This window comes from Chenopodium album, chromosome 8, assembly GCF_948465745.1.
Source record: "Chenopodium album chromosome 8, dcCheAlbu1.1, whole genome shotgun sequence".
Classification (NCBI taxonomy): domain Eukaryota; kingdom Viridiplantae; phylum Streptophyta; class Magnoliopsida; order Caryophyllales; family Amaranthaceae; genus Chenopodium; species Chenopodium album.
This window is the reverse complement of record NC_137841.1, coordinates 61,743,561-61,756,489: the sequence shown is the minus strand read 5'-3', so window position 1 is coordinate 61,756,489 and position 12,929 is coordinate 61,743,561. Positions and strand designations below refer to the sequence as shown.

The 12,929-nt window shown below is 33.6% G+C and overlaps 1 pseudogene; it reads left to right on the top strand.

Annotated features, from left to right (window-relative positions):
• Window positions 1-8,848: 8,848 nt before the first annotated feature.
• On the top strand, window positions 8,849-9,906 carry LOC145643127 (exocyst complex component EXO70H1 pseudogene; annotated as a pseudogene).
• Window positions 9,907-12,929: the final 3,023 nt, after the last annotated feature.

The window sequence follows — 12,929 nt, the reverse complement described above, 5'->3', positions numbered from 1 at the left end:
CTAAACCTGTTTAATCTATGTTGGTTGAATATAATGCACAAATAAACTATTATTGGCGATCACTTGAATTATAATCAAATTAACCCTAACAAGATTATTAATTATCTTATTAAGCGTGATTACATGTACCAATTCCCTTTAAACATGCATCAAAGGTGTGATCAAGCAATAAAGAATAAATAATGTATCAAGCAACATAATCAATAATAATCATGAAGAATAATAATAATCATACCATAATAATAATCATAATCATCATAAATAAAATAATCATCATCAAAATAATAATAAATTATAACAATTATAATCATAATCATGTTCAGCATAATAAAAATAGCAAGATCCTAGGCATGATACTAACAAGATTAATAACAAACCCTAGCATGTCACTAAGCAATAAAAATCAAATCTTTAACCCTAACATGATACTAACAATCATAAATATTAGGAAGAACATAGGAAGCATCGCAACAATCATATTTAATATTAAAATTACCCTAGACATGATACTAGGAACATCATAATGATATAAGCATGATTTCTACATCATAATATCAATTAATCAATAAAAGTACTTACTTGGATGCCTCGTACCTCTTTCTAATAACAAAATACACACGTTAGTAACTTCAAGGAAAAATAATAATCAAAGCAATTAAATTAAATAATTTAAATAGAGATTTGGGACCAAACCCTCAGAAATTAAAACCTTTCACGTCTAGGGCGAAGGCAACTTCGAATATGGCTAAGTGTTTCTAGATCTTGCGAATGCGGAATTATTTATTTGAGAAAAGGCTAGTTTAGAAAAGAGAGAGAGAGAATAATCAATAAAATCTTGATGAGATTTGGTGATTGAAAAAGGGGAGATATGACCTCTATTTATAGGAAAAAAGAGGGTCGAAGAATTAAGAAAAGAATCCAAATTCGAATCAAAATAAAACTCGTAGACAGCAGTTTTTGCGGATTTTGTTTTTATCATATCTTTTGATCCAGAAGTCCAAATAAGACATATAATATGTCGTTGGAAAGCTCTTGAAGTCTACTTTCTAATACAATTGAAATCAGATTAAAATATTTTGTATATAAAAAGATATAGCCGAAATAGTAGGACGGTATTAGTTTTGGATAAAGTTTCATGTCTCATTCATATCTTTTTCGTTATAGCTCGGATTTAATATTATATTATATCATTGGAAAGATAATTTAAAGATCTATCCAACCATATAAAATTTGGATAAAAAATACGAGGCACGAAAATAATATCTGACTGTCTTTGAACATGTTTAAATCCGAATAGAATTAGGACTTTAAAAAAGGAAAGTTTTATAAAAAAAGGAAAGTTTATATTTAAATCAAATTCCTTAATCTTATCTTTTCAAAAAAGGATAATTAAGATATTTTAGAAACTTATAGAATATTCTAATCAATCCTAATTAGTTTAGGAATAGGATTAAACCTTTGGACCCTCCTCATGATCATTGGGTCGTAGGTAAAATCCGGTTTGGGCCCATTTTAGTAAATTGGCCATAATTTCCTCAATATTCATCGGAATTGGGCTTATAATATATCGTTGGAAAGGTCTTTGCCAAGCCCCATCCAACTACACCACTATTGGACCCATATCATGGACCAACAAAACTGGATTGGCTATTTTCTTAAAATAAAGTTTTCAAAAACAGGGAGAAGAGAAGAGAAATAAAACTTTCCGCAACGCTAGACCTTTCCACACTTTTTTTCATTCGATTATGATTCGACGTGAAAGGCACTCTTCACCGGGTTTGGTTTTGGGGAGACACAAATGGGTGTCTACAGAAGCCCCCACTTTGACTGAGTTTGGAGAAACGCAAGTTTCGAAAAAGAAAGTCAAAGTAACGATAGGGACGGAGAATGACTCAGAACGTTCTGCGAACCTAAATCACTCTTGTAACGCCGATACCTGCAAAACTAGCGTTAGTTAAACAGATAAAAGAGTTAAGAAACGCGTATCTTGCACCGTCGAGCACACGTCTCTAAAAGTAACCGATTGTTGTTGCTTTACTGTTGTTTTGATGACCTTCTGCAAGCTAGAGAATGCCATCCCGCTTGAAAACCGCTACGCTTGTAACTGCTTCCAAATTAGAATATTGCTTCGCCTGAAACTATCCTCCTCCGCAATGATACGATAGTACTCCACATCCTAGGGAACACTATCGAAGATTGCTTCTCTTGAAACAATCCTCAGTTGTTTGTGACAACTCTCCACAATCTAGGGAACACCACCTTGTTGTTTTGATGTTCACTCGTCTCTGAACAAGAGCTTCTTTTTGATATGATCTTCTGAATGATGTGTCCACGCGTCTCTGAACGAAGAGCTTGATAATAGGATGCCCACGCGTCTCTGAGAAAAAGAGCTTGTAGGAAATGTCCACGCGTCTCTGAACAAAAGAGCTTTTGAATGATATGCCCACGCATCTCTGGAGCAAAAGAGCTTGATGGAAATGTTCACGCGTCTCTGAACAATAGAGCTTCAGTACTTGAACGTTTGTTGCGATAATGTCTTGAAGAAAAAATTTCCGAAGACCAACGTTTGTCGATCTCTAAAGCTCGCCTGAACTTTATTCCGCTAAAACCAGTATGTCGGTGTCTCCGTGATTAGGCGCTTTAAGCTAAGTGAGACGATCTTTCATCAGGTCAATCACTTATTGCAATTGTAATCAAACTGACTACTTAATCATGTCAAATTGCTTATAGGGGCTAACTGGCGTACCAAGGAACCCGAAATTGCTATATGAAGTCGAAATCACCTTTCTGAGAGGCTTCGAGCTCTGTCGTTGCTGAAATATTTCTGGCGCCAGGCGCTGGAGTAGGGTCTTCCCTGTTCTACTGCACCTGTATTTATTTTTTACTATAGAACTTTGCCAATTTCTTTAATTATCTTAGGGTTGACCTAAGGCTTAATGTTGCTTGACTCATCGACTTGACACGACTCAAGGTATAAACTTGACTCGATATGTTTGACTGACTCGAGTTTGACTCGACTCGAAGTGTAATGACACATGTGTTAGACTCAAATCAAAGTGATATGGCACGACATGACTCAATGTGTACATGACTCGTGTGTGCATTGTAATGTGATCGTGCGACTCGAAAAATGCAAAAAAACAAAAGTTTTCCGTCAATTTTGTGGAGGGTACCGACTTTCTCCCGAAAAAAGAAAGACGTGAAAAAGAAAATCAAAAGTTTAAAGATGCATGTTGAATGAGCTTAGTCAAATGTTGTTTGATACTGTCTCTAAAGGTGCAAGGATTAATCCATCCTAGGCTATCTCAATGGTTGACTCAATGATGAAAGTATTTGGGTAACTTAGACACGGAGGCTAAGCACTTCATGCTTCGTGATGCAATGAAAATTATGATTGATGAGTGATGTTGATAAGGCATGCTTCAGCGTTATGTTAAGATTCCATGACAAAGGGTTCCTAAGGGAAATATATTCGGTCATGTATTTGTGATGTGTGTGAAAGTGACACTAAAGTTAGGTCGTAAGAGCTAAGTGTGTGGGAAGATGTTATTTGTTAAAAGAGTCAAATGGTGGTGACTCTTAGGCTAGGTAAGCTAATTATGTAGGGATCAAGCCCCCAAGTCTAGCTCTAAATGAATAGGGATGAGCACAGGGGATCCCTTGATATGATCATGGTGTAAGTGTGTGAATGTGAATATGAATGCATTTTTATTACGGCCGCACCTCGATGTGAGGTTGCCTATGTATCCGTTAGGAATCAGGCCGAACGTAGCTCTAGCCAAACCTCGCACAAGTGTGTATACCTCAAAAAGGTCTTTTTAAGGGTTGTAACGTGGTTAGGCTAAAGGTTTAAAGAAGAATGGGATAAAGGCTCAAGACCCTAGATAAGCCCCCAAGGTGTGCAACCTTGCTTTTGAATATTTGTATTTTCATGCTTGAGATTTTCTACTCTTTTTTTTTTAGCTCTTTCTTTTGCTTTAGCATTTATTTTATTTTAATAAGTGTGGGCAATCCCGATCATGCGGTCTATCACTCACTTGGCATTCATGTTTCTCAGGCACGGTACCGAGCACTCGATAAGAGACGCAATCTGAGACGTGTTCTTATCGAAGATATTTTCATATCATAGACATTGGAACACTTGCCCTTTCGTACACTTTTATTTATTTTTTTCTTTTGCTATCTTTTGAATTAGTCAAATCACTCAAGCTTTGTTCTTTGAAAATTGCATAAGTTGCACACCATCCTATCCCAAGGTTAGATAGATGTAGGTTGAAAAAAGAAGGGTCTATCGTTAGACAAGGCTCAAAGTGGTTGATGAAGAAAGGATTGCATATTCGAAAGGTGAAAGGAGATATGATGTGGCTACAAGGGGTGCCTCAAATCATTGGTATACCTTGTGCTTTATTCGACATGGATTTTTTTTTTTTTTTTTTTTTTTTTTTTTTGCAATGTGATGATCATATGCAAGGAAATAAATGCTCATTTTATTAAAAGAAAATAAAGAATCTACAAAATTAATCTAAGGGGAAAGAAAGGTGCCTATGCTAGACTTATTGGGAAAGGAAAAAATGAAAAAGAAATAGAAAAAGAGGTCATGAAATCCTGTCGTTGAAACTCGCCTCTTGTCTTGTGTTGTTTCATCATCACCCTCATTTTTTGTTTGTCAATCATATGAATCAAACTCGATTCAACACACATGGATGGAAGAAGTGAAGAAAGATTGGAATAGAATGCGAAAGAAGATTTAGATGGAGGGATATGAAGAATTAGGAATAGAATGTACCCCCCAACTCAAATGACGGAAAAGACCGACTCATGCATGAACCTAAGACATGGCAGTGGTGATGTATACTCAAAGTGTGTGCTAAGACTAGTGAGTGTAGGTGACATGTTAAGACTCGTGTCATGACCATGTGGCTAGACTATGTAACTAGACTCAAGCAAAGACTAAGTTAAGACTTCACGTATATGCATTAAACTGGACAGACTGTGGTATTTTAGTCATAACTTTTTATCTGCGACTCTGATTGGGATGAAACCAACTCCGAATTAAAGATAAAACTCGGGGCTACAGATCCATAGGCTGTACGACTCGTAGTTCTTCCTATAACTCCGGCTATGACCAAAACAAGTTGACATTTGTGCAGTATACGGGAATAAAAATCCGGGTTGACTTAAAGGAACTATGACTCGATTTTATGTTTATTTATTAGCTCAAATTAATTAATTAATTAATTAAACAAAGTCCTTTAGTCATTAATCAGTTTATTTAGTCTTAACACAAGTCAAACAAACGGTTATGAAAAATCACATAGAGTATGCACAACAAATAATGCACAATTAGTCAAGTAGGCACAATATGATGCAATGAGTTCGCAACCTAACCATGGCTCTAGTTCTCTAAAGTTCGGGATATGGTTTAGTCAATAGAGGGTCCATGGTTAATTGTCCGGATGCACCGCGCGGAAGCCTAACCGTGAAGGGTTGGCGCGAGTGGATAGGACACCGCGAGTTTTAGAGAAAACTCGCTTCCATGGTTTGGTGAATTCAACATCTCGGATGTACCCTTTGTTGCCAGGAGCGTTCAATCGGGTAGATGGAGCATGAATTCCCAGAGGGTTATGTCCATATGTAGAACACATATGGGTTTCAGAAAAGTGAGAAAAAATTCAATCAGGAAGCAGGATCGAGCAAACAATACGAAAAACCGGTCGAAATTAGAACGATATTTCTGGCTCGGTATTGGGGGAAATTGGCGCCAGCAAACAGAGACTGGCGCCAACTTTTAACTGTAGCGCCTGGCGCCAATATTGGCGTCTGGCGCTACGGCTAAAAGTGTGGCGCTAAGCTCTGGCCCCTGACGCTACTTCCCACATGCCTCAGCAGCTTTCTGTGCTCGATAAAATCTTCCAGTTTCGCGCGGTGTTATTTCAGTCCTAGTTGTGAAAGATATTTCTCAAATTTCCTACGTGTAAAATCCTATGTTTTTGACTCATTACGTATGGTCTTTCCAATGAGATCCTTTTTATGCATATGACAATAATGTTAATCAAAATTACGCACATGAAATACTTAGAACTTTTCGAGTCTCATCCACTCATTCTAAATCATTGCCGAAACAAATTCAGGAATTAAAATAGAAATCCTCCCCAGTGGAGTCGCCAAAAACTGTAGGGAATAGTTTCAAGCTTTAATCCCACTAGCTTGAACCCCACTGTGATCATACACTAAAGTACGGTGGCGTCCAAAAGGGAAGAAGATAGAGCAAAAGAGTCGCCAACAAGTTTTTTTAGGAACTTGTAAACCGTTCACGAGGTGAAGGTTACACCCCTTAACGATCCAAGAGATCGTCAACTCCATAAGGTCATGAACCAAATAAGGGTTCGGGGATGAAGGTACAAATCCAACCTAAAAGAGATTGAACCTGCCCTAATAATAGGCCTCTACTTTATTCTGCTCGTATTCATGTGCGCTTTTTAATTAACATGCAATCAATAGATTAACCCTAAACCTGTTTAATCTATGTTGGTTGAATATAATGCACAAATAAACTATTATTGGCGATCACTTGAATTATAATCAAATTAACCCTAACAAGATTATTAATTATCTTATTAAGCGTGATTACAAGTACCAACTCCCTTTAAACATGCATCAAAGGTGTAATCAAGCAATAAAGAATAAATAATGTATCAAGCAACATAATCAATAATAATCATGAAGAATAATAATAATCATACCATAATAATAATCATAATCATCATAAATAAAATAATCATCATCAAAATAATAATAAATTATAACAATTATAATCATAATCATGTTCAGCATAATAAAAATAGCAAGATCCTAGGCATGATACTAACAAGATTAATAACAAACCCTAGCATGTCACTAAACAATAAAAATCAAATCTTTAACCCTAACATGATACTAACAATCATAAATATTAGGAAGAACATAGGAAGCATCGCAACAATCATATTTAATATTAAAATTACCCTAGACATGATACTAGGAACATCATAATGATATAAGCATGATTTCTACATCATAATATCAATTAATCAATAAAAGTACTTACTTGGATGCCTCGTACCTCTTTCTAATAACAAAATACACACGTTAGTAACTTCAAGGAAAAATAATAATCAAAGCAATTAAATTAAATAATTTAAATAGAGATTTGGGACCAAACCCTCAGAAATTAAAACCTTTCACGTCTAGGGCGAAGGCAACTTCGAATATGGCTAAGTGTTTCTAGATCTTGCGAATGCGGAATTATTTATTTGAGAAAAGGCTAGTTCAGAAAAGAGAGAGAGAGAATAATCAAGAAAATCTTGATGAGATTTGGTGATTGAAAAGGGGGAGATATGACCTCTATTTATAGGAAAAAAGAGGGTCGAAGAATTAAGAAAAGAATCCAAATTCGAATCGAAATAAAACTCGTAGACAACAGTTTTTGCGGATTTTGTTTTTATCATATCTTTTGATCCAGAAGTCCAAATAAGGCATATAATATGTAGTTGGAAAGTTCTTGAAGTCTACTTTCCAATCCAATTGAAATCAGATTAAAATCTTTTGTATATAAAAAGATATAGCCGAAATAGTAGGACGGTATTAGTTTTGGATAAAGTTTCATGTCTCATTCATATCTTTTTCGTTATAGCTCGGATTTAATATTATAATATATCATTGGAAAGATAATTTAAACATCTATCCAACCATATAAAATTTGGATAAAAAATACGAGGCACGAAAATAATATCTGACTGTCTTTGAACATGTTTAAATCCGAATAGAATTAGGACTTTTAAAAAGGAAAGTTTTATAAAAAAAGGAAAGTTTATATTTAAATCAAATTCCTTAATCTTATCTTTTCAAAAAAGGATAATTAAGATATTTTAGAAACTTATAGAAGATTCTAATCAATCCTAATTAGTTTAGGAATAGGATTAAACCTTTGGACCCTCCTCATGATCATTGGGTCGTAGGTAAAATCCGGTTTGGGCCCAGTTTAGTAAATTGGCCATAATTTCCTCAATATTCATCGGAATTGGGCTTATAATATATCGTTGGAAAGGTCTTTTCAAGCCCCATCCAACTACACCACTATTGGACCCATATCATGGACCAACAAAACTAGATTGGCTATTTTCTTAAAATAAAGTTTTCAAAAACAGGGAGAAGAGAAGAGAAATAAAACTTTCCGCAACGCTAGACCTTTCCACACTTCGTTTCATTCAATTATGATTCGACGTGAAAGGCACTCATCACCGGGTTTGGTTTTGGGGAGACACAAATGGGTGTCTACATCACCTAATTAATAATTCTTCACACTTTAAGAATTAAGATGTGTTGCTTGCCGATAATATGATTCCTAGATTTTATTATTTTGGCAAAAGGCCATCAAAATGGCTAGCATATGTCTAGATCTGAAGACAGTGACACCAACTTATTAGTTATTACTGATTAATAATTGTATTGATTAGCCTAATACGTTTTTCTAGTTAGAAAATGGGTAGCAATAATGAAGATGAGCCAATAATTATTAGACTACAATTAGTGATATAGAGTACTAAACAAGGGACCATGTGAATATGATAGATAGCTAAATCCTCGCTCGGTCCACGCATTTCTACAAGAATTTTTTTTTTGACGGGATCTACAAGATTATTTCTAGCACTCTTACCTAATTAATGAGCTAAAAGTCTAAAACTATTACTTCGTATTTTTTTACACGTATATAATATAATATTATTTCTACAAGATTATTTCTAGCACGAAAAAAATAAGGTCAAATAATAATTATCATGAAGACTCAACCACGAAGGAGGCATCTACTATGGCCAACCTTAAGTTGATAGCGGATTGCATGATGAGTGCCGGGTTTGGGAAGAAATGTCTTAAGATATATAAGCTTATGAGGCGGTCTTTCGTCGAGGATGCCCTACTTAAGCTAGGTGCACGTAAGTTGAAGAAATCACAAGTTCAGAAATTAGATTGGGAGACTATTGATGCTAAAATGACTAAATGGTTGAATTCTATAAAAGTTTGTGTGAAGATATTTTCCCTTGAGAAGAATCTTTGTGAACATTTTTTTTCTGCGTGTACCTTGCCAACCGTTACGAAATCATTTTTTCGGATGTTTGTAAAGAGTCTGCCCTAATTTTATTTCGAATCCCCGGAAAACTTGCAAAACACGCTAAGAAAACCCCGGATAAAATCGTCAAGTTCCTAACCCTCTACGAGGGGATGATAGAGGATACCTTGGAAATCGAAAAGATCTTCTTATCATAGTTCGCCTAACCTGTTCGTTCACAGCTGAGGTCCTCTATGAGACGAGTAACTGAAGCCGTGAAATCAATGGAAGCAGATTTTGAGTCACATATGTATAAAGACTCATCAAAGGGTGTAGTTGCTGGAGGAGGGATCCAACCCCTAACCAAATATGAAATGAACTACATGGTCAATCTTTCTAATCATGCCTCTGCATTTGACAAAATCCTCACAGATTATCTAGTAAGCTTACAATTGTCGTTACCAGAGAGTTATTTTGAAGGTGAAACAATGTCGTCTCCTGTGGCATTACATTTTGCCTGGTTAATATTGATATTAATAGGTAAGCTAGATAGTAAATCAGAGCTTTACAAAGATGCATCACTTTCATACCTTTTCTTAGCAAATAATCTTCAATATGTTGTAACAAAAGTAAAGTCTACCCAACTATATAACGAGTTAGGGGAAAAATGGGTAAACAAACATTCCTCTAAAGTGGTACAATATGCTGCAAACTAGGAAAGGATGGGGTGGGGTAGAGTGATATCTTCATTACCAAAAGATCTAACGGTGGAGATTTCTCTTGATAAAGTCAAAAAATGTTTTAAGAGATTTAACGTTTAATAATTAGTAATCATATTATCGACGTCTTCTTCTTTTGATTCGTCAACATTATCATTAGTACTTACTTTATGAAGTTTATCCGGTCTTTGTTTAGGTGACATTTTAATTTCGAGTTTAATAATCATCGTTTGAAAATACAATTGTTTAGTGATCTATTGAAATCAGAATTTGAAGGTAATTGCACATGTTTTGTACAAGTAATTAATAGGCCAAGCATTTTTCTAACCAAAAATTTTGAATTCTACTTAATTATATTGTTAGTAATAAATCATACCATCTTTATGAATTGTGAAGTAGGCACTTGGAAATTCGTGCATGGAAGATGTTTTGTGCATGTAATGGCATATCATACATATTTAATGATGTGCAAACATTTGTGTACACGCTATTAGCTTTGAATTTGTCTAAGTTGTAAATGTAATATGTTGTGGCTTAAGTTTTAGTTCAGGTTTGTTGGGACTAAACATTTTATTAAGGATGGTAATTTGAAACATAGGTAACATTAACTATGATGGTCTCATATCATGGATAATATAGAGTATATAATTTGCATGAAGTATATATACGCAATATATAAAAATATAGTTCTTCCTTATCTCAATATTTTGCAAATTTCACATATTACATATATACCTCACTTTGATTATGTATGTATGGTGAAATAAATTTAACGCAAAATATAGTTGTGCGAGATCTTGTTATTATCTGCCTCAAATTAAATTTTCAAGTTATCAGCTTCTTTATTAGTACCTTCTTATTGAGAATACGACAAAGTAGTAAAATTTATGCAATAATGATAAAATCAAAGTAAAAATATGTAAATGTTGTACGTATTAAGATATAGAGTAAATTAGAAACAAGCTTCCATTAAAGTTCACCTGCAAAATAAAGTGTTCAGAGTTCCTTACTAGTTCCATGCAATCAAGAATTCACTGTGCTAATTAAATTGAACACATGAAATTGATTTATAAATTGATTGCCAATCCAATCCCTTAACTCTAGATTAAAGCCCAACCCAATCTTGGACTACTAAATTGGGTCATAGCCATTAGCTCATCACTTGAAAATTTTTACCTACAACCCCCTTTAGCCAATGCTGCCTACTCCCCCTAATTATACCACATCGTTTTACCTGTTTATGCTTTTCTGGTTTTTTTTCCCCTTATCTTATCTCTCAAGTCATTTATATATATGATTCAAAACCTATTTTTTCTGTTTTTCATTTTTTTTTTTTTTTTTTGCATTTTCTCTCTCTTCTTCAACATTATTTCTCTTTCAATCACTTTTTTTCCTCTTATTTATGGATGAATCATTGATTGGAGCCGTTGATAGTGATAATGAAGTGCTACATTCTTCGATTGTCGAATTTGATCGTGATTGTGAAGTTATTTGTCTCTGATTGGAGTTGTTCAATTTGATCAATTTTGTCTCTGATTTCGATTAATGCTTGCTGGTCAATTGTTTGATTCAATTTTGTTAGCGGTTTTGTTTTAAATTATTTGCTGATTTTATTCGATTTTTCAAGTTTTTGTAATCAATTTAGCCTATGTTTTAGTTCAATTTGGTTTGGTGTTATAATTCAAGCGAACTGAAGTTTTATTTTAATAAATTTTGTCTCTTATTTCGTTTAGTATGATTTATGATTCAAGTTTGTTTGCTTTTTTAGTTTAATGATTGCTAATTGTGATTTGTTTTCTGTGATTGATTTTTATATACGTTTTCGTGTTTTTTTAGTAGTTTTACAATTTTGATCAATTTCATAATTTTAAATGATCAATATGATTCAAACTAATGTTCTGTTATAGATGTTTTAATTATATTTTAAATATTTAGTACTTTATTTTATTTTATTATTTTGATCAAATTGATAATGCTAAATGATCATTTATATATGTACTGTTTTGTATTTGTACATATATGTCATTGATTATGTTCATTTTTAAAACTTATGCAGTGGGTGCTAGTGATGAAATTTTGTATGAAGAAGCAACTAAATCAGAGTAACTTTTTACATATTTTAATTTTGAACAAGAAATTTATGGCAGGTACAATGAATATGCTTTCAAGAAAGAATTTAGCATTGTCCAAGTGCGTGCTCCAAGAAAAGGCCAAGTTCCTTCAAGTGCTCCAAGTGATGTCCAAGTTTCTTTAAGTGTTCCAAGAAAAAAGGTTCAATTATGTCCAAGTGTTCCAAGAAATTTTCAAGTTCCTCCAAGTGTTCCAAGAGATGTTCAAAGTGCTCAACGTGGTAGCTAATCAACATATTTCTTCTAAGTATGATAGGTTGTTCGTTTTTTCTTTTTTACGCTAATGTAGCGAATAGGTTGACAAATAATAATAAGTAAGAATTTGGATTGAAACAACATATATTTGTTCCAGCTTTTTTTTTTTTTTTTTTCTGATAAGTGATATGTAACTGAACATTTTTTGTTTTGACACTGAACATTTGCCTTTTTGGTTACGAACATTTTATTGTATTTCGTTATAACTGTTACGTAATTGAACATATAACTTCTTGATAATAAACATTTTATTGTATTTCGTTATAACTTCTTGATGTATATATATGTATATGTATATAAGAAGCACTAATGAATTAAAAAAATATATGAAAATTAATGTACTTGATCATTTATAAATCCATAAATGATCAAATAACCGAAATAATAATATTTGTAGTAATATAAGATTCCATAAATCTTCTTGCTCCTTTTCTATTGCCTCTAGCTTCTGTTTAATCCAAATAGAATCAGTTGAGCAATGTATTGTATTCTTAGCTTCTTGATTTGGTGTATCTGTAAGTCAAACAAATTACAATGTCAATCTGTGTATTCATTGTTATGAAAATGAACATTATGCTATATGTCAAATTAACTTACTTGTGGTTCAACATGCTTTTATCAAAATATGATTCCTACATATTACTATGTTGTTCATTTTTATCTTTCAATATAATTGATGGCATTATCTCCTTATAAATATAGGCTCATAGTTTCCATCTCTAAATTATTGCAACGTGTGTT